The following is a 23386-nucleotide window of genomic DNA, read 5'->3' on the forward strand; positions in this document are numbered from 1 at the left end:
AACAATATCAAAGAATTGAAATGCCCACTGAACAGACTCCATCTTCAAAGTGAATCAATGTTTAATTACGACTCATGAGATTAAATACAGACACCTGTTTTATTGACAAGAAACAATAACTACATAACATTTGCAGTTAGGATGCTGACACCGGCGTAGCATTTTTGGTTTCAATTGATAGTTTGAAGGATTAAACAGGTTCTTATGGAGCACACGGAGGGATAGCTCTTCCCACATGATTCATCGTTCCAGCCGTTTTCAGCTTAAGAGGAAACACGAAATAGAAAACTCACATTTATTTGTTAAACGTACTCTGAAAAAGTTGAATTTGATGAATGATAATGGGCTTACTGTACCTCCAAAGTTCATCTGAATACATGGCTCTCTGGCACCATAGTGGTTATTCGGCTCCCCTTCAGCCCAGCTCTCGTAATCAAATTTGGAGCCGTCACTCCAGAACCATAGCCTGTCCTGTGGGGAAGTAGTGAGATCTCAGATGTGCTTGCTGAACAATTTCTAAAATCCAACATACTCATGGTCTTTACTCCACCACCAGAAGCGTAAAAGCCACCACTACCAAAAACGTGCAGACTGACACTGGAACTGTGGGGTGAAAACCCATAAGTGTTGATACTACAACCACATTTCTAAAAATCCCAATGCATTTCCATAGCCTTGACCGGTGAAAAAAAAAACCAGCCTACAACCGTTTAAAGACTGAATCTGCATTAGGGGGGAAACAGCGCCACCATTATCATTTTTGGTCGCTGAACAGAGTCGCGCAGCATGGTTAAAAACAAAATAAAAAAATTGCTAAAATTGTTATATGTCGCAAACTGACGGGTCACCATTAAGGCTTCCAGATTTAAAACATGGCCAGACCGATATGGAATAGGTTGCCTTTTGATACCATGCTATAGTACTCACTCCAGCCCACTGTGTCAGTGGATACTGCAATGGGCATTCTTTTTGTACATCTGTAAGATCTTCCAAACCAGGTTCTTTTTTTATATAGACACTTTCTTAAAAACTACACCGACCTATCAACTTAACAAATGTCAGATACAACCTTAATCCCAAGGTCTCAAATGGAACAAGCCACCTAGTAAGTTGTTTCTGCGCCATAGCAAAGAGGAAGAGTCGAGAAGAGCGAGAAGGATAACTACGGCCAAAATCTGCCTTCTCAAGCGGGTAAGGTTTTTGTATGGCCGTCAATAAGATGTCGAATTTCATTGACGACAAATATAATGGCTTATTTGAGCAAATATACGTTTTGTAATGCTTAGGTTGTTACGAGTACTGATACAAGTAGCACACATGACATGCCAGAAACTGAGAAAACCATTTATATCGGAGTTGTGCCTGTCACACTGGAATCTGCTCTCTCATAGGCTAGAATGGTCCCACCTGATCTGCCCGACTGCATTCCATTGCAGACTCTACACATGGTTAGAGGCCAATATAATGGATCATCTGTGGCAATTGCTTTGGAGTTGAAATATCCAAGTATTCTTTCGAGATGATCAACTCAAATCTAGACCTACATCCAACAGTATTTCTTTCACTTTTGACAATGACTTCACACGAGGCCTTAGTCACATGACATGCCTAAATACTTATAACCACTAGGCTAATAAATCACATGTGTGAACAAGTGTTGCGATTGTGTGTGTCCCCCGTTACTTGCTAAATGTCAATGAGCGTTGTCACCATCTTTCCTCTGCTGTACCTCAAACTGTGCTCATCACCAGCTGAGAAACTGGCGAGTTGATTACTCTTGGCACAGAGTTGTCTGAGCAGTGTCTTAACACCTACTCTGAGCTGATTGTTTCATTAGTCTTAAAACAGGATTCCTAGGACATGACATATTGATGAGTATACTAAGACCTCAAGCTGAACTGTTCAGGTATAGTATACCTTTCCCTGGAGTCACTCCTATCACTTTTACTCAACTATGACAACTGGGTACCTTTTCCACCTTTGCCTGAACAGCATCATATCCGCCAATCCAGGTAAGAGGGAAACTGCCAGTATTGATCAACACCACCGCCTGTAGAAATCGGAACTCTTCATAGCTGTGCACAGATGCCAGGTTTGCGCCAAGGTACTTTACAGTGTTGCGCACAGGTTCCAGTTTTTCTCCAAGTAACTGACAGTGGCGCTAGAGCAAGCAGTACACAGAGACAAAGACATGTCATAATGGAAGTATTAGTCAGTTGTCCAGTCTGAGAATTTGTCTTCTGGACTCAAATATTGCCATCGGAACTAATGTTCTATTAACAGGCTCTTAGAGATTAGTTAACCCATGCCCTGTGGGTTCTAATAGACAACAGGGCCCAACTCCACACAAATATTGCAAAGCCTATAGACATTATTAATTACAGCATATTTTACATGAGGCGCCTGTTAAAATAAGGCCAAAGACCCTTTAACTAAAAGAGCCAGATCATTTCAATTGTAGAGGGTAAGCATTATACCTCTGCTTTGGGCCATGTCATTGCAGTTTTGACAAACATGAAGCAGCGTGAATTAAATTGGAACCAGCCTCTGGGGCATGGGTTTCTTTTGTCTGCTGCAAATTTCACCAAATCATCTGAAAGGAGAAGACAGGGAGTGTTACGAAATTGCAGCCGACTTGAAAGGATAGTCGAGACTGACAGACATACAAATCCCCTTGCATCATAAATAACATTTTTAGAGCAGTCATACCACAACAAAATATACACAACGAATGATGTAAAGCACAAACTCATTCCACAGAGCACCGAGTATCTACAGGTTTTAGCGCCTCCCTCTATTGATCAATTTAGAACTCCCCTCACCTGGTTGTCTTCATTGAAAGGTAAACCACCTGCAGATACTAGGCACTCTGTGGAATGAGTTCGACACTCGTGATGTAAAGTGTGAAGCTGACTCTTACTTGCTATGTTCGCAGTCATTATGTCGCCCAGTGTAAAGGCAGCGCTGAGAAGCAGTAGAAGGGTCAACATCGCCATGGTGATAGTCTCCTGACACACACACACACACACACACACACACACACGAGAGAAGCCATCTGTTTCCCCAACCTCTGCTCGAGCACCCCAGTAAGTCCACTTATCACATTCAACTAATGAAGGGCTGAGGAATACCAGCTATCATCTCTTCCACCACATACAGTAGATTAGCCTGGCACACAGGAATGTTTGACTCCAAATGGCACTACATAGGGAATTGAAAGCATCTGATAGTCACCATCTACTTAAGTAGAGAAGTCTATGCTCTTGGGTTCTCCCCAAAACAGCACCCTAGCTAACTAACCCCGATGCATGGCACACCTAGTAAGACACCATTTGGGATGAAATCCGATACAGTACTATGTTGAACTCTCACCTGCAGTCTGGTCATGTCAGCGCTCTGTTTGTGAGTTGAGTTCTACCGCTTCCTGCTCTCCTTTTTTAAGGACCCATCCAGTCAGACCCCTCCCTCTCTCATCCTTTAACCGTTCAAATAATCAACTAATCATCAAGCTTTTATCATTTGAATCAGCTGTGTTGTGTTAGTACAAAAACCAAAACGTACACCCCTTGGGCAACGCCACGGGAAGAAGTTTGGTGGTGCAGGGTACTTTTAATGAATGTTATTTTCAATTGGGGTGCTGGAAAAATATGTTTGGCTGTGCAACAGGCGCTCTATTGGTCCACTATTATAGCACTACTTTTGTGAAAATGTAACAAATCTATAAAAAGTTGACATATACAGTACCAGTCAAAAGTTTGGACACACCTATTCATTCAAGGGTTTTTCTTTATTTTTACTATTTTCTTTGTAGAATAATAGTTAAGACATCAAAACTGTGAAATAACACATATGGAATCATGTAGTAACCAATATATTTTAGATTCTTCAAAGTAGCCACCTTTTGCCTTGATGACAGCTTTGCACACTCTTGGCATTCTCTCAACCAGCTTCACCTGGTATGCTTTTCCAACATTCTTAAAGGACATCCCACATATGCTGAGCACTTGTTGGCTGCTTTTCCTTAACTATGTGGTCCAACTCCTCCCAAACCATCTCAATTGGGTTGAGGTTGGGTGATTGTGGAGGTCAGGGCAGTCTGATGCAGCACTATATCACTCTACCTTATTGGTCAAATAGCCCGTACACAGTCTGGAGGTATGTTGGGTCATCGTACTTTTGAAAAACAAATGACAGTCCCACTAAGCGCAAACCAGATGGGATGGTGTATCGCTGCAGAAGGCTGTGGTAAACATGCTGGTTAAGCGTGCCTTGAATTCTAAATTAAACACAGACAGTGTCACCAGCAAAGCACCGTGACACCTCCTCCTCCATGCTTCACGGTGGGAACCACACATGCGGAGATCATCCGTTCACCTACTCTGCGTCTCACAAAGACACACTAATCAGACCAAAGGACAGATTTCCACTGGTCTAATGTCCATTGCTCGTGTTCCTTGGCCCAAGCAAGTCTCTTTTTCTTATCGGTGTCCTTTAGGAGGGGTTTCTTTGCAGCAATTCGACATTAAGGCCTGATGCACGCAGTCTCCTCTGAACATGTGTCTGTTACTTGAACTCTGTGAAGCATTTATTTGAGCTGCAATTTCTGAGGCTGGTAACTCTAATGAACTTATCCTCTGCAGCAAAGGTAACTCTGGGTCTTCCTTTCCTGTGGCGGTCCTCATAAGAGGCCGGTTTCATCATAGCGCTTGATGGTTTTTCCGACTGCACTTGAAGAAACTATCAAAGTTCATGAAATGTTCCGCATTGACTGACCTTCATGTCTTAAAGTAATGATGGACTGTCATTTCTCTTTGCTTATTTGAGCTGTTCTTATCAAATAAATGGACTTAGCCCTATTTGGTAAAAGACCATCTTCTGTATACTAGCCTTACCTTGTCACAACACAACTGACTGGCTCAAACACATTAACCTCTATGGGCTAGGTGGGACGCAGGCGTCCCCCCCGTGGTGCACTCCATCAACAGCAGGTGCATTTCAAGAGCGGCAAATTTGAATCCAAATAAATGTCAAAATTCACATTTTTCAAACATACAACTATTTTACACCCTTTGAAAGATAAACATCTCCTTAATCTAACCACGTTTTACGATTTCAAAAAGGTTTTACGGCGAAAGCATAAATTTAGAGTATGTTAGGACAGTACATTCACAAGAGTTGTGTGTAATGTTTTGTCAATTCAAAGACAGGGTCACCAAAACCATAAAACCAGCTAAAATGATGCACTAACCTTTTACAATCTCCATCAGATGACACTCCTAGGACATTATGTTAGACAATGCATGCATTTTTAGTTCTATCAAGTTCATATTTATATCCAAAAACAGCGTTTTACTATGGCATTGATGTTGAGGAAATCGTTTCCCTCCAATAACCGGCAGTCAAGTCAGCATCACAAATTAAATAATTAAAATTAGAAAACATTGGTAAAATATTATATTGTCATTTAAAGAATTATAGATTTACATCTCTTGAACGCCATCAACTTGCCAGATTTAAAAATAACCTTACTGGGAAATCACACTTTGCAATAATCTGAGCACTGCGCCCAGAAAAATACGCGTTGCGATACAGACTAGTCGTCATGTTGGGGAGATCTAAAATCGAAAATACTATGTAAATAATCCATTACCTTTGATTCTCTTCATCAGATGTCACTTCCAGGTATCACAGGTCCATAACGAATGTAGTTTTGTTCAAAAAAGCTCATCATTTATGTCCAAAAATCTCCGTCTTGTTAGCACATGATCTAAGCCCGCCGGACTTCACTTCATGAACGAGGGGAAAAAATATATTTACGTTCGTTCAAACATGTCAAACGTTGTATAGCATAAATCATTAGGGCCTTTTTTAACCAGAACATGAATAATATTCAAGGTGGACATACTCTTTTATAACGTATTGGAACGAGGGTACCCAACATGAACTCGCGCGCCAGGTGTCTAATGGGCCATCATCGTTCCATGGCTCTTGTTCGGTCAGATCTCCCTCCAGAAGACTCAAAACACTTTGTAAAGGCTGGTGACATCTAGTGGAAGCAATAGGAAGTGCCAAAATATTCCTCAGCCCCTGTGTTTTTCAATGGCATAGGTTTAAAGGTAATACAACACATCAGGTATCCACTTCCTGTCAGAAAATGTCTCAGGGTTTTGCCTGCCAAATGAGTTCTGTTATACTCACAGACACCATTCAAACAGTTTTAGAAACTTTAGAGTGTTTTCTATCCATATATAATAAGTATATGCATATTCTAGTTACTGGGTAGGATTAGTAACCAGATTAAATCGGGTAGATTTTTTTTATCCAGCCGTGCAAATACTGCCCCCTAGCCCTAACAGGTTAAGAAGGAAAGAAATTCCACAAATTCACTTTAAACAAGGCACACCTGTTAACTGAAATGAATTCCAGGTGACTACCTCATGAAGCTGGATAAGAGAATACCAAGAGTGTGCAAAGCTGTCATCAAGGCAAAGGGTGGCTACTTTGAAGAATCTCAAATAGAAATAGATTTAACACTTTTTTAGGTTACTACATGATTCCATATGTGTTATTTCATAGTTTTGATGTCATCATTATTATTCTACAACGTAGAAAATAGTACAAATAAAGAAAAACCCTGGAATGAGTAGGTGTGTCTAAACTTTTGTCTGGTACTATATATGTATGCTCTTTACTTGTCAGTGTTCCAAATGGGGACATTATTTGTATTTTTACCTAAACATGCAAACACCATCAGATAGAATTCATAGCAGGCAGTGCACTGGGTTAGTCAGATTTTGATTAAGTATAACAGAACAGATGAATTGGCGAGACATTCACTCTCATGGGATGGGTTGCCAAAAAGAACTAACTGAAAGCCACACTCCCAGATCTGTTTATGCTGTTCTGCCAAGGCTATCACTGTTACGGTTCACAGCAAAAATGCAGTCAAAATACAGTTGAAATGCAGCTGATATTTTGACGCTTCTATATCCCTGGATATCACCTGCATGAATAGCAATTTCTGTTAAGCTCGTTCCTACCCTGCTCCTGTATTTTTTTCAAACATCGACCAGTAGCATTGCTAGTGCATCTCTCTCTCTCTACCAGAGTCTACCCCATTATAAGAACCCCAACAATAACTGCTAAAAGCCCATGTAAGCCTGTTGGCCGTTTGGCATGTAGGAGATGACGGAATTTGCTTTTGGAAAAGGTTGAGGCTTTTTGACACTGGCTTGAACGGGTCTTAGCAGAGCATGTGTATGAGCATCAACAAGCCTTGTTACCATGTACCCTTTGAGAATGAATGAACCAATTGTTACATCACACAAACATAAGTACCAGATTCATTTTGGGAAATTCATTTGGGTAGTTTTCTTTGCACATTGGAGGATCCTGCAAAACCAAGTGTGAGGTTATGGCATTGATGTCATGTGTGCTATCCACATCCTGGTGCTGAACTGTGAAACGTCATGCGGTGCTGAACATTTTGAAACAGCTTGGCTCGTGGAATTACTCTTTGATCCAAACTAATACATTAATGAAATTGCTGCACTAATGAATTATTTGGAAACTAAAATCTGATTAAGGGAAAGTCCCACACACTTTTTTCTGTGCGCACAGTCAGCCTATTTGTGCCTGCCCAACAGAATGCACATTGTGGTGCGGGGACTGCCATATTGTTTCATCATTTTGCCATAAGGCGTAGAGCCATTTTTGAGTGAGAGACTAATAAAACCAATACTGTCCCCCACTGCGTCGCAATAGGATTCGATCAACTATTAGCGTCCATTGCTATATCAACGGTGTGATTACCTAGTCATTGGAATTTTGGAGATCACAGCCTAAATTGTGTTCTTTTCTTCGTCGTTATGCAAACATGGCTGATTTCCGCGACAATTTCGCTGTTTAAGCAAGCTTTGTTTAGCTAATAACATGGAAAGATTAAGTCAAACTACTTTTTGGGTACCTCGTCAACATTACAACATGAAATCCTTATGTCTTAAATGTTGCTCCGTTTAGGAAATGTCAAAGAAACCGTGTATTCTGCTTGACACAATATCACAAAGTAAGCCCATGTCCACTCCACAAATATGTAAATCCTCTTGATTCAGTCACTGGCTTGTCTGGCTGTCATGTTTTTATTTTAACCTGCCCTTATCTACACTGAAATAATATAATTTCAGTAGTCCTCTATTATGATTCATTTTTCCTCTCTATCACATAGCTCATTAAATACACCCTTGTGGTTGAATATATATCTCTTGTTGGTCCTAGGATACAACAATGAATAATCTGGAACAAATAAATACCATCAAAGGATACCTTACAGCTTCCAATAATGAACACCTTGTGAAACAGCTGTGAAAACCAACCTGTCAATATTTTAATACATAAACTTTGATCGTTTTTGGTACAGTTGTGTCATGAATTTATTTTCTGTACACCGACAATCAGACTAAAATACTGAATTCTGGTGCGTGGAATATAGAGGAGGTGGATGTGTGTGGGTGGGAGGTTCTGCCTGTCCCTTGTTCTCAACAGGCAGCCAGTCTCAGAAGGGGGACTTGAAGAGGGAGACTGCAAAGTCCAGGCACTGCTGCTCTCTTGAGAACAGGAGCAGGGTAGGAGACAGACACAGAAACAAGCAAACACACAGGTTACACTGAGAAAATGTAATGGATTGGTGTAGTGTTAGAAATGGGAGATATGTACTGCTCAACACTTTTGGAAGGTATAGCCTCCATGGTCCCCCTCCGCACAGAGAATCAAACTGATCCAAACTCACTGGTTCTGGTAGATGGGATTCCTCCTGGGGGGCTCGGCCAGTCGATGGTCCTAAAATTAATTTCTTGCTTTTCTCAAATGTCAACCAAAACTTTACATACTTTGTCTATCGAGCTTCACTGAAGTGTAGGGCGTCAGGGCTTTCAGTGGTCGACTGTCCAACTGTGGAAGATTGTTGGCTTCCACCGAGGTAACCCTAGGAAGACAGAGGAAAAATATCAGTGTTAGGGAAACTAAAAGTAGCTTCAGGTCATTTGTATGCAAATAGTTGTGAGATCTTTTATATTCACTTTAACAGATGGTGACCCCAGCTAGGAGCGAAAGAGCAGCGAGGTTCTCTCAGGTCTCGCCTTCCTTCCTTCCGTCCTTCTTCCAAACCAAGTCATTTGCCCAGACGTCGTAGCACTTGGTCCCCTTCTTGATTCTGCTCCGGTAGCTCTCCTTCTGTTTCTCCTGCGCCTCGTCCATGTTCAGTCTCACCTTGATTGAGAACAGGAATAAATACAACTATATTTCCTAGGAAGGTGGTCCTCAAAAGGCGTTCTGATCTGGTTTGAAAACATCCACCGGCTCGCGTCCGTACTCGGTGGAGGCCTAGATGCTGCTGTCGTGTGCAAAGAGAGACTTACCTTCAGGTTGTTCTCGCATCCTTCCTGGTACCAATCAAGGGACTTGCCCATGGCAGTCTTGAGGGTCTGGTTGGTCCAGTCACAAAACCTGGAGGAGGGGGTAGGAAAGCGATATCTATTGACAATGTAACATATTGAAATATGTACCATGGAAAAAAAAATTGTAAAAAGAAATTAAAACCATTCCAGCGTTCATGACCTCGGTCACTCAAGGATGACCGTGGGTGTTGAAGATGTCCACCATCGCCTTGGAGGTGGCCTCGCCAGTCTCGTCCTTGATGGGTATCATACAAAACAATCTGTTTTTGGTTCCAAGCACCTTTAATGGTTTACAGAAGGGAATTGAGTTAAGCACGTCCTCTTTCTTCCCTTACTGACCCTAATGGGTATTGCCTCCACCCACTTAGTAAAGTGATCACCTTCACTTCATTACTATGATCATGGTGATGCAATTATACTAGCTAGCTGTGCACGGAGGGAATAAACACATCACACTGCGCATCATGCGATTCCATATGAAATGCATTTCTAAAGCCCTTTTTACATCAGAAGATTTCACAAAGTGCTTATACACAGTGGTTGTAGAGGGTGCAACAGGTCAGCACATCAGGAGTAAACGTAAGTTGGCTTTTCATAGCCGAGCACGGAGGTCGAGAGAGTCGAAAACAGCACGTCCGATGAACAGGTCCGTGTTCCATATCCGCAGGCAGAACAGTTGAAACCAGTTGGCTCTAATAAGTATATCTTGTACTCACGTCTATACCTAGCGAGAGTTTGGAAACGCAAAGCTACATTCTGCGATTCGAACCACCAAACAGCTGCCCCACTACTTGGTATACAGGGAACGGATGGGGTAGGGAAATGTAACACTAATATTCACTGACAGCGCTCTGACAATTTTCAACTTTTAAAAGCTATACACACTATTCGTTTACGTTAGTGTTTGTGAAGTGATAAACTCAGCAACAATAAAAAAAACATCCCTTTTTCAGGACCCTATCTTTCAAAGATAATTCGTAAAAATGCAAATAACTTCACAGATCTTCATTGTAAAGGGTTTAAACACAGTTTTCCCACACTTGTTAATGAACATGCACCTGTGGAACTGTCATTAAGACACTAACAGCTTACAGATGGTAGGCAATTAAGGTCAGTTATGAAAACATAGGACACTAAAGAGGCCTTTCTACTGACTCTGAAAGACACCAAAAGAAAGATGCCCAGGGTCCCTGCTCATCTGCGTGAACGTGCCTTAAGCATGCTGCAAGGAGGCATGAGGACTGCAGATGTGGTCAGGGCAATAACTTGCATTGTCCGTGCAGTGAGACAGGACCGACCTCGCAGTGGCAGACCACGTGTAACACCTGCACAGGATCGGAACATCACACCTGCGGGACAGGTACAGGATGGCAACTGCCCGAGCTACACTAGGAAGGCACAAACCCTCCAACGGTCCGCTAGACGCTGGACTGAGGTCTTGTAGGCCTGTTGTAAGGCAGGTCCTCGCCAGACATCACCTACGGGCACAAACCCACCCTCGCTGGACCAGACAGGACTGAAAAGAAACAAAAAAAGCTCTTCACTGACTAGTTGCGGATTTGTCTCACCAGGGGTGATGGTCGGATTCGCGTTTATCGTCTAAGGAATGAGCGTTACACCGAGGCCTGTACTCTGGAGCGATTTGGAGGTGGAGGGTCCGCCATGGTCTGGGGCGGTGTGTCACAGCATCGTCGGACTGAGGTTGTCGTCATAGCAGGCAATCAACGCTGTGCAGTACAGGGAAGACATCCTCCTCCATCATGTGGTACCCTTCCTGCAGGCTCATCTTGACATGACAACCCCACCAGCCATACTGCTAGTTCTGTGGATGATTTCCTGCAAGACAGGAATGCCAGTGTTCAGCGAAGAGCCCGGATCTCAATCCCATTGAGCACGTCTGGGACCTTTTTGATAGGCGGGTGAGGGCTAGGGCCATTCCCATAGCCCCAGAATTGTCCAGAAACTTTCAGGTGCCTTCGTGGAAGAGTGGGGTAACATCTCACAGCAAGAACTGGCAACTCTGGTGCAGTCCATGAGGAGATGCACTGCAGTACTTAATGCAGCTGGTGGCCACACCAGATACTGTCTGTTATGGTCATATACACTGCTCAAAAAAATAAAGGGAACACTTAAACAACACAATATAACTCCAAGTCAATCACACTTCTGTGAAATCAAACTGTCCACTTAGGAAGCAACACTGATTGACAATAAATTTCACATGCTGTTGTGCAAATGGAATAGACAACAGGTGGAAATTATAGGCAATTAGCAAGACACCCCCAATAAAGGAGTGGTTCTGCAGGTGGGGACCACAGACCACTCCTCAGTTCCTATGCTTCCTGGCTGATGTTTTGGTCACTTTTGAATGCTGGCGGTGCTTTCACTCTAGTGGTAGCATGAGACTGAGTCTACAACCCACACAAGTGGCTCAGGTAGTGCAGCTCATCCAGGATGGCACATCAATGCGAGCTGTGGCAAGAAGGTTTGCTGTATCTGTCAGCGTAGTGTCCAGAGCATGGAGGCACTACCAGGAGACAGGCCAGTAGATCAGGAGACGTGGAGGAGGCTGTAAGAGGGCAACAACCCAGCAGCAGGACCGCTACCTCCGCCTTTGTGCAAGGAGGAGCAGGAGCACTGCCAGAGCCCTGCAAAATGACACTGAGCACATGTGACAGTGTCTGGAGACCCCGTGGAGAACGTTCTGCTGCCTGCAACATCCTCCAGCATGACTGGTTTGGCGGTGGGTCAGTCATGGTGTGGGGTGGAATTTCTTTGGGGGGGGGGGGGGGTCGCACAGCCCTCCATGTGCTCGCCTGACTGCCATTAGGTACCGAGATGAGATCCTCAGACCCCTTGTGAGACCATATGCTGGTGCGGTTGGCCCTGGGTTCCTCCTAATGCAAGACCTCATGTGGCTGGAGTGTGTCAGCAGTTCCTGCAAGAGGAAGGCAGATGCTATGGACTGGCCCGGCCGATCCCCAGACCTGAATCCAATTGAGCACATCATGTCTCGCTCCATCCACCAACGCCACATTGCACCAGACTGTCCAGGAGTTGGCGGATGCTTTAGTGCAGGTCTGGGAGGAGATCCCTCAGGAAACCATCCGCCACCTCATCAGGAGCATGCCCAGGCGTTGTAGGGAGGTCATACAGGCACGTGGAGGCCACACACACTACTGAGCCTCATTTTGACTTGTTTTAAGGACATTACAAAGTTGGATCAGCCTGTAGTGTGGTTTTTCACTTTAGTTTTGAGTGTGACTCCAAATCCAGACCTCCATGGGTTGATAAAGTGGATTTCCATTGATTATTTGTGTCATTTTGTTGTCAGCACATTCAACTATGTAAAGAAAAAAAGTATTTAATATTATTTCATTCAGATCTAGGATGAGTTATTTTAGTGTATATTTAAACATGTTTACTGAAAATTAACGCAGTTGACAGTGAGACTACTTTTTGGGTCCTAAGAGAATTCTATTCTTCAAGAAACAATATCAAAGAATTGAAATGCCCACTGAACAGACTCCATCTTCAAAGTGAATCAATGTTTAATTACGACTCATGAGATTAAATACAGACACCTGTTTTATTGACAAGAAACAATAACTACATAACATTTGCAGTTAGGATGCTGACACCGGCGTAGCATTTTTGGTTTCAATTGATAGTTTGAAGGATTAAACAGGTTCTTATGGAGCACACGGAGGGATAGCTCTTCCCACATGATTCATCGTTCCAGCCGTTTTCAGCTTAAGAGGAAACACGAAATAGAAAAGTAAGTCACATTTATTTGTTAAACGTACTCTGAAAAAGTTGAATTTGATGAATGATAATGGGCTTACTGTACCTCCAAAGTTCATCTGAATACATGGCTCTCTGGCACCATAGTGGTTATTCGGCTCCCCTTCAGCCCAGCTCTCGTAATCAAATTTGGAGCCGTCACTCCAGAACCATAGCCTGTCCTGTGGGGAAGTAGTGAGATCTCAGATGTGCTTGCTGAACAATTTCTAAAATCCAACATACTCATGGTCTTTACTCCACCACCAGAACCGTAAAAGCCACCACTACCAAAAACGTGCAGACTGACACTGGAACTGTGGGGTGAAAACCCATAAGTGTTGATACTACAACCACATTTCTAAAAATCCCAATGCATTTCCATTGCCATAGACTTGACCGGTGAAAAAAAAACCCAGCCTACAACCGTTTAAAGACTGAATCTGCATTAGGGGGGAAACAGCGCCACCATTATCATTTTTGGTCGCTGAACAGCGTCGCGCAGCATGGTTAAAAACAAAATAAAAAATAGCTAAAATTGTTATATGTCGCAAACTGACGGGTCACCATTAAGGCTTCCAGATTTAAAACATGGCCAGACCGATATGGAATAGGTTGCCTTTTGATACCATGCTATAGTACTCACTCCAGCCCACTGTGTCAGTGGATACTGCAATGGGCATTCTTTTTGTACATCTGTAAGATCTTCCAAACCAGGTTCTTTTTTTATATAGACACTTTCTTAAAAACTACACCGACCTATCAACTTAACAAATGTCAGATACAACCTTAATCCCAAGGTCTCAAATGGAACAAGCCACCTAGTAAGTTGTTTCTGCGCCATAGCAAAGAGGAAGAGTCGAGAAGAGCGAGAAGGATAACTACGGCCAAAATCTGCCTTCTCAAGCGGGTAAGGTTTTTGTATGGCCGTCAATAAGATGTCGAATTTCATTGACGACAAATATAATGGCTTATTTGAGCAAATATACGTTTTGTAATGCTTAGGTTGTTACGAGTACTGATACAAGTAGCACACATGACATGCCAGAAACTGAGAAAACCATTTATATCGGAGTTGTGCCTGTCACACTGGAATCTGCTCTCTCATAGGCTAGAATGGTCCCACCTGATCTGCCCGACTGCATTCCATTGCAGACTCTACACATGGTTAGAGGCCAATATAATGGATCATCTGTGGCAATTGCTTTGGAGTTGAAATATCCAAGTATTCTTTCGAGATGATCAACTCAAATCTAGACCTACATCCAACAGTATTTCTTTCACTTTTGACAATGACTTCACACGAGGCCTTAGTCACATGACATGCCTAAATACTTATAACCACTAGGCTAATAAATCACATGTGTGAACAAGTGTTGCGATTGTGTGTGTCCCCCGTTACTTGCTAAATGTCAATGAGCGTTGTCACCATCTTTCCTCTGCTGTACCTCAAACTGTGCTCATCACCAGCTGAGAAACTGGCGAGTTGATTACTCTTGGCACAGAGTTGTCTGAGCAGTGTCTTAACACCTACTCTGAGCTGATTGTTTCATTAGTCTTAAAACAGGATTCCTAGGACATGACATATTGATGAGTATACTAAGACCTCAAGCTGAACTGTTCAGGTATAGTATACCTTTCCCTGGAGTCACTCCTATCACTTTTACTCAACTATGACAACTGGGTACCTTTTCCACCTTTGCCTGAACAGCATCATATCCGCCAATCCAGGTAAGAGGGAAACTGCCAGTATTGATCAACACCACCGCCTGTAGAAATCGGAACTCTTCATAGCTGTGCACAGATGCCAGGTTTGCGCCAAGGTACTTTACAGTGTTGCGCACAGGTTCCAGTTTTTCTCCAAGTAACTGACAGTGGCGCTAGAGCAAGCAGTACACAGAGACAAAGACATGTCATAATGGAAGTATTAGTCAGTTGTCCAGTCTGAGAATTTGTCTTCTGGACTCAAATATTGCCATCGGAACTAATGTTCTATTAACAGGCTCTTAGAGATTAGTTAACCCATGCCCTGTGGGTTCTAATAGACAACAGGGCCCAACTCCACACAAATATTGCAAAGCCTATAGACATTATTAATTACAGCATATTTTACATGAGGCGCCTGTTAAAATAAGGCCAAAGACCCTTTAACTAAAAGAGCCAGATCATTTCAATTGTAGAGGGTAAGCATTATACCTCTGCTTTGGGCCATGTCATTGCAGTTTTGACAAACATGAAGCAGCGTGAATTAAATTGGAACCAGCCTCTGGGGCATGGGTTTCTTTTGTCTGCTGCAAATTTCACCAAATCATCTGAAAGGAGAAGACAGGGAGTGTTACGAAATTGCAGCCGACTTGAAAGGATAGTCGAGACTGACAGACATACAAATCCCCTTGCATCATAAATAACATTTTTAGAGCAGTCATACCACAACAAAATATACACAACGAATGATGTAAAGCACAAACTCATTCCACAGAGCACCGAGTATCTACAGGTTTTAGCGCCTCCCTCTATTGATCAATTTAGAACTCCCCTCACCTGGTTGTCTTCATTGAAAGGTAAACCACCTGCAGATACTAGGCACTCTGTGGAATGAGTTCGACACTCGTGATGTAAAGTGTGAAGCTGACTCTTACTTGCTATGTTCGCAGTCATTATGTCGCCCAGTGTAAAGGCAGCGCTGAGAAGCAGTAGAAGGGTCAACATCGCCATGGTGATAGTCTCCTGACACACACACACACACACCACACGAGAGAAGCCATCTGTTTCCCCAACCTCTGCTCGAGCACCCCAGTAAGTCCACTTATCACATTCAACTAATGAAGGGCTGAGGAATACCAGCTATCATCTCTTCCACCACATACAGTAGATTAGCCTGGCACACAGGAATGTTTGACTCCAAATGGCACTACATAGGGAATTGAAAGCATCTGATAGTCACCATCTACTTAAGTAGAGGAGAAGTCTATGCTCTTGGGTTCTCCCCAAAACAGCACCCTAGCTAACTAACCCCGATGCATGGCACACCTAGTAAGACACCATTTGGGATGAAATCCGATACAGTACTATGTTGAACTCTCACCTGCAGTCTGGTCATGTCAGCGCTCTGTTTGTGAGTTGAGTTCTACCGCTTCCTGCTCTCCTTTTTTAAGGACCCATCCAGTCAGACCCCTCCCTCTCTCATCCTTTAACCGTTCAAATAATCAACTAATCATCAAGCTTTTATCATTTGAATCAGCTGTGTTGTGTTAGTACAAAAACCAAAACGTACACCCCTTGGGCAACGCCACGGGAAGAAGTTTGGTGGTGCAGGGTACTTTTAATGAATGTTATTTTCAATTGGGGTGCTGGAAAAATATGTTTGGCTGGTCCACTATTATAGCACTACTTTTGTGAAAATGTAACAAATCTATAAAAAGTTGACATATACAGTACCAGTCAAAATTTTGGACACACCTATTCATTCAAGGGTTTTTCTTTATTTTTACTATTTTCTTTGTAGAATAATAGTTAAGACATCAAAACTGTGAAATAACACATATGGAATCATGTAGTAACCAATATATTTTAGATTCTTCAAAGTAGCCACCTTTTGCCTTGATGACAGCTTTGCACATTCTTGGCATTCTCTCAACCAGCTTCACCTGGTATGCTTTTCCAACATTCTTAAAGGACATCCCACATATGCTGAGCACTTGTTGGCTGCTTTTCCTTAACTATGTGGTCCAACTCCTCCCAAACCATCTCAATTGGGTTGAGGTTGGGTGATTGTGGAGGTCAGGGCAGTCTGATGCAGCACTATATCACTCTACCTTATTGGTCAAATAGCCCGTACACAGTCTGGAGGTATGTTGGGTCATCGTACTTTTGAAAAACAAATGACAGTCCCACTAAGCGCAAACCAGATGGGATGGTGTATCGCTGCAGAAGGCTGTGGTAAACATGCTGGTTAAGCGTGCCTTGAATTCTAAATTAAACACAGACAGTGTCACCAGCAAAGCACCGTCACACCTCCTCCTCCATGCTTCACGGTGGGAACCACACATGCGGAGATCATCCGTTCACCTACTCTGCGTCTCACAAAGACACACTAATCAGACCAAAGGACAGATTTCCACTGGTCTAATGTCCATTGCTCGTGTTCCTTGGCCCAAGCAAGTCTCTTTTTCTTATCGGTGTCCTTTAGGAGTGGTTTCTTTGCAGCAATTCGACATAAAGGCCTGATTCACGCAGTCTTCTCTGAACAGTTGATGTTGAGATGTGTCTGTTACTTGAACTCTGTGAAGCATTTATTCGGGCTGCAATTTCTGAGGCTGGTAACTCTAATGAACTTATCCTCTGCAGCAAAGGTAACTCTGGGTCTTCCTTTCCTGTGGCGGTCCTCATAAGAGCCAGTTTCATCATAGCGCTTGATGGTTTTTGCGACTGCACTTGAAGAAACTATCAAAGTTCTTGAAATGTTCCGCATTGACTGACCTTCATGTCTTAAAGTAATGATGGACTGTCATTTCTCTTTGCTTATTTGAGCTGTTCTTGTCAGATAAATGGACTTAGCCCTATTTGGTAAAAGACCATCTTCTGTATACCAGCCCTACCTTGTCACAACACAACTGAATGGCTCAAACACATTAAGAAGGAATGAAATTCCACAAGGCACACCTGTTAACTGAAATGCATTCCAGGTGACTACCTCATGAAGCTGGATAAGAGAATACCAAGAGTGTGCAAAGCTGTCATCAAGGCAAAGGGTGGCTAATTTGAAGAATCTCACATATAAAACAGATTTTGATTTGTTTAACACTTTTTTGCTTACTACATGATTCCATGTGTGTTATTTCATAGTTTTGATGTCGTCATTATTATTCTACAATGTAGAAAATAGTAAAAATAAAGAAAAACCTTGGAATGAGTAGGTGTGTCTAAACTTTTGTCTGGTACTATATATGTATGCTCTTACTTGTCAGTGTTCCAAATGGGGACATTATTGGTATTTTTACCTAAACATGCAAACACCATCAGATAGAATTCATAGCAGGCAGTCCACTGGGTTAGTCAGATTTGATTAAATATAACAGAACAGATGAACTGGCGAGACACTCACTCTCATGGAATGGGTTGCCAAAAAGAACTAACTGAAAGCCACACTCCCAGATCTGTTTATGCTGTTCTGCCAAGGCTATCACTGTTACGTTCACAGCAAAAATGCAGTCAAAATACAGTTGAAATGCAGCTGATATTTTGATGCTTCTAAATACCTGGATACCACCTGCATGAATAGCAATTTCTGTTAAGCTCGTTCCTACCCTGCTCCTGTATTTTTTTCGACCAGTAGCATTGATAGTGGCTCTCTCTCTCTACCAGAGTCTACCCAATTATAAGAACCACAACAATGACGGCTAAAAGTCTATGTAAGCCTGTTGGCCGATTGTCATGTAGGAGATGACGGAATTTGCTTTTGGAAAAAGTTGAGGCTTTTTGACACTGGCTTGAACGGGTCTTAGCAGAGCATGTGTATGAGCGTCAACAAGCCTTGTTACCATATACCCTTTGAGAATGAATGAACAAATTGTTACTTCACACAAACATATGTACCAGATTCCTTTTGGGAAATTAATTTGGGTAGTTTTATTTGCACATTGGAGGACCCCTGCAAAACCAAGCGTGAGGTTATGGCATTGATGTCATGTGTGCTATCCACATCCTGGTGCTGAACTGTGAAACGTCATGCGGTGCTGAACATTTTGAAACAGCTTGGCTCGTGGAATTACTCTTTGATCAAAACTGATACATTCATGAAATTGTTGCACTAATGAATTATTTGGAAACTAAAATCTGATTAAGGGAAAGTTACACACTTTCTTCTGTGCGCGCAATCAACAGCCTATTTGTGCATGCCCAACAGAATGCACATTGTGGTGCGGGGACTGCCATATTGTTTCATCATTTTCCCATAAGGTGTTGACATTTTTGCAGTTGTAAAGCAAATTTCCTGCAATTGTACACATTTTGCTATATGAGTGAGAGACTAATAAATTCAATTTGGGCCTGTCATGCCAAATACTGTCCTCCACTGCGTCACAATAGGATTCGATCAACTATTAGCGTCCATTGCTATATCAACGGTGTGATTACCTAGTCATTGGAATTTTGGAGATCACAGGCTAAATTGTGTTATTTTCTTCGTCGCTACGCAAACAAGGCTGATTTCTGCGACAATTTCGCTGTTTAAACAAGCTTTGTTTAGCTAATAACATGGAAACGTTCATTCAAACTACTTTTTGGGGTACCTCGTCAACATTACATGAAGTCCATGTCTTAAGCGTTGCTACGTTTCAGAAATGGCAACGAATACGTGTATTCTGCATGACACATTAAAGTTACTTACCTTATAGATCACAACGTAAGCTGATGTCCACTCAATTCAGATGTAAATCTTTTTGATTCAGTCACTGGCTTGTCTGGCTGTCATGTTTATATTTTAACCTGCCCTTATCTACACTGAAATAATCTTATTTCAGTAGTCCACTATTATGATTCATCCACCCCCCCCCCCTCCTCCCCATCTAATTAATACACCCTTGTGGTTGTACATATATATAAATATATATATATATCAACAATGAATAACCTGGAACAAATAAATACCATCAAAGGATACCTTACAGCTTCCAATAATGAACACCTTGTGAAACCCAACCTGTCAATATTTTAATACATTAACTTTGATCGTTTTTGGTAGAGTTGTGTCATGAATTTATTTTCACAGATTTTCTGTACACTCAAATGGCAATCATAGAATAAAATACTGAATTCTGGTTTGTGGAATATAGAGGAGGTGGTTGCTGTGTGGGTGGGAGGTTCTGCCTGTCCCTTGTTCTCAATGTTGAGAACAGGAGCAGAGTTAAAGGGAACAAGGTAGGAGCCAGATGACACAAACAAGCAAACACACAGGTTACACTGAGAAAATGTAATGGATGGGTGCAGTGTTAGAAATGGGAGATATGTACTTCAACACTTTTGGAAGGTATAGCCTAACTGGTCCCACTCCGACTCAGAGCACAGAGAATCAAACTGATCCGAACTCACTGGTTCTGGTGGATGGGATACCTGCTGGGGGGCTCGGCTAGTCGATGGTCCTAAAGTCATTTGGAGAGGTAAATTGAAGAGATACATTTTATTACGCTCAGCATAACTACAATTTCTTGCTTTTCTCAAATGTCAACCAAAACTTAACTTACTTTGTCTATCGAGCTTCCCTGAAGTGTAGGGCGTCAGGGCTTTCAGTGGTCGACTGATTGTTGGCTTCCACCGAGGTAACCCTAGGAAGACAGAAAAAAATATCAGCGTTAGGGAAACTAAAAGTAGCTTCAGGTTGTTTTGTATGCAAATAGTTGAGATTTTAAATATTCACTTTAACAGATGGTGACCCCAGCTAGGAGCAAAAGAGCAGCGAGGTTTTCCCCAGGTCTCGCCTTCCTTTCGTCCTTCTTCCAAACCAAGTCATTTGCCCAGATGTCGTAGCACTTGGTCCCCTTCTTGATTCTGCTCCGGTAGCTCTCCTTCTGTTTCTCCTGCGCCTCGTCCATGTTCAGTCTCACCTTGATTGATAACAGGAATAAATACAATCATATACATTTCATAGGAAGGTGGTCCTCGAAGGCTTTCTGATCTGGTTCAAAAACTTTCACCACATCGGGTGAGGTTTTAGTGATCTGAAAGTAGGTTATACAAAAATTTGAAAGACTACAGTATATGCAATAACCATTGCATTGTTTACCTCAGTCAACAGCTGCGGCTCCCGTCCGTACTCGGTGGAGGCCTGGATGCTGCTGTCGTGTGCAAAGAGAGACTTACCTTCAGGTTGTTCTCCCATCCTTCCTGGTACCAATCAAGGGACTTGCCCATGGCAGTCTTGAGGGTCTGGTTGGTCCAGTCACCAAACCTGGAGGAGGGGGTAGGAAAGTGATATTGAAATATGTCTAATTTTGTACCATGGAAAAAAACAAAAAGAAATTGTAAAAAATAACCATTCCAGCGTTCATGACCTCGGTCACTCAAGATGACCGTGGGTGTTAATGTCCACCATCGCCTTGGAGGTGGCCTCGCCAGTCTCGTCCTTGATGTGTATCATACAAAACAAAAATCTATTTTTGGTTCCAAGCACCTTTAAATGGTTCACAGAAGGGAATTTAGAGTTAAGCACGTACTCTTCCTTCCCTTAATGACCTTAATGGTGATTGCCTCCACCCACTTTTTAAAGTGATGGCCTTCAGTTCAGTACCATTAACCCCCGTGATGTAATTATACTAGCTAGCTGTGCACGGAGGGAGTAAATACGTCACACAGAGCATCACGCAATTCCATATGAAATGCATTTCTAAAGCCCTTTTTACGTCAGATTTCACACAAAGTGCTTCTACAGAAAACCAGCGTAGAACCCCAAACAGCAAGCAATGCAGATGTAGAAGCACGGTGGCTAGGGAAAAAAAAAAAAAGTTGCGAGAGAGTCAAAAACAGCACTTCCGGTGAACAGGTCCGTGTTCCATATCCGCAGGCAGAACAGTTGAAACCAGTCTAATACATTTGGCTCTAATAAGTACATCTTGTACTCACAAGTCTATACCCAGCGAGAGTTTGGAAACGCAAAGCTACATTCTGCGATTCGAACCACCAAACGGCTGCCCCACTTCTTGGTATGTGTTATTTCTTACATTGTTACCCCAGGAAATCTTACAGCCGGGAAAAACTATTGGATAGAAGAGCAACGTCATCTCACCAACATTATGACCAGTAATACAACTTTCCCGAAGCGGATCCTCTATTTGGTCCACCACCCAGGACAATGGATCGGATCCCAGCCGGCGACCCAAAACAACGGCACCGCAGAAGGGGCAGATGGAGCGGTCTTCTGGTCAGGCTCCGTAGACGGGCACATCGCGCACCGCTCCCGAGCCCTACTACTCACCAATGTCCAGTCTCTTGACAAGGTAGACAGAATCCGAGCAAGGGTTGCCTTCCAGAGAGACATCAGACATTGTAACGTTCTTTGTTTCACGGAAACATGGCTCACTCGGGATACGTTATCAGAGTCGGTACAACCACCTGGTTTCTTCACGCATCGCGCCGACAGAAACAAACATCTATCTGGTAAGAAGAAGGGCGGGGGTGTATGCCTTATGATTAACGAGACGTGGTGTGACCATAACAACGTACAGGAACTCAAGTCCTTTTGTTCACCTGACAATCTACCAATAGAATTCTCCTCGATCATAATCACAGTCGTGTATATCCCCCCCAAGCAGACACCTCGACGGCCCTGAAAGAACTTCATTGGACTCTATGTAAACTGGAAACCACATATCCTGAGGCTGCATTTATTGTAGCTGGCATTTTAACAAGGCTAATCTGAAAACAAGGCTCCCTAAATTTTATCAGCATATCGAATGCGCGACCCGGGCTGGCAAAACCCTGGATCATTGTTATTCTAACTTCCACATACAAAGCCCTCCCCGCATACAAAGCCCTCCCCCACCTTCCTTTCGGAAAATCTGACCACGACTCCATTTTGTTGCTCCCAGCCTATAGACAGAAACTAAAACAGAAAACGCCCGTGCTCAGGTCTGTTCAAAGCTGGTCCGACCAATCGGATTCCACGCTTCAAGATTGCTTCGATCACGTGGACTGCAATATGTTCCGCATAGCGTCGGACAATAACATTGATGAATACGCTGATTCGGTGTGCGAGTTTATTAGCAAGTGCGTCGGTGATGTTGTACCCACAGAGTCTATTAAAACCTTCCCCAACCAGAAACCGTGGATTGATGGCAGCATTCACGTAAAACTGAAAGCGCCAACCCACACTTTTAATCAGGGCAAGGCGACCGGAAACATGACCGAATACAAACAGTGTAGCTATTCCCTCCGCAAGGCAATCAAACAAGCTAAGCGTCAGTATAAAGACAAAGTAGAGTCGCAATTCAACGGCTCAGGCACGAGAGGTATGTGGCAGGGTCTACAGTCAATCATGGACTACAAAAACCAAACCAGCTCCGTCGCAGACCACGATGTCTTGCTCCCAGACAAACTAAACAACTTCTTTGCTCGCTTTGAGGACAATACACTGCCACCGACACGGCCCGCTACCAAAACTT

This window comes from Salmo salar, chromosome 14 (genome assembly GCF_965601325.2).
Source record: "Salmo salar chromosome 14, fSalSal1, whole genome shotgun sequence".
Lineage (NCBI taxonomy): Eukaryota > Metazoa > Chordata > Actinopteri > Salmoniformes > Salmonidae > Salmo > Salmo salar.